The sequence below is a fragment of the Plasmopara halstedii genome, assembly GCF_900000015.1.
Source record: "Plasmopara halstedii genome assembly, contig: Scaffold_350, whole genome shotgun sequence".
In the NCBI taxonomy this organism is placed as follows: Eukaryota; Oomycota; class Peronosporomycetes; order Peronosporales; family Peronosporaceae; genus Plasmopara; species Plasmopara halstedii.
Genome location: NW_020187271.1, coordinates 352674 through 353080, shown reverse-complemented (window position 1 = coordinate 353080; position 407 = coordinate 352674).

The window sequence follows — 407 nt, the reverse complement described above, 5'->3', positions numbered from 1 at the left end:
CAGCTTCATACTTGTTAAAATTGTACTTATCGCGCATATTCGATTGTTCTTTTGAAATGCACTATACTAAGGAACGTCGGTGTGTATGTGTGTATGCCCCGACCCACAACAGAGTCCGTAAAGCACTGGTGTTGGTCTCTCCCTAATACGATGAGATCCATCTCGGCGCGTACCCGAAGTAAAATAACCAGAATTTATTATACTATTAATGAAGCGCGTCAAACTTACGCTTTACGCAAAAAAGTGCCCCGAAGGTTAGCGATGATACAACCATTCAGTTATGGAAGCTGCTTACTACTTTGGAGGTCCCACCCCAAAATGTATACATCAACAGCATTCTCTGGATCGTTATTTCTCAAAAAATAATAGTCTGGTTCACACTCACGGGTGCTGGTAGCACAGCGGAG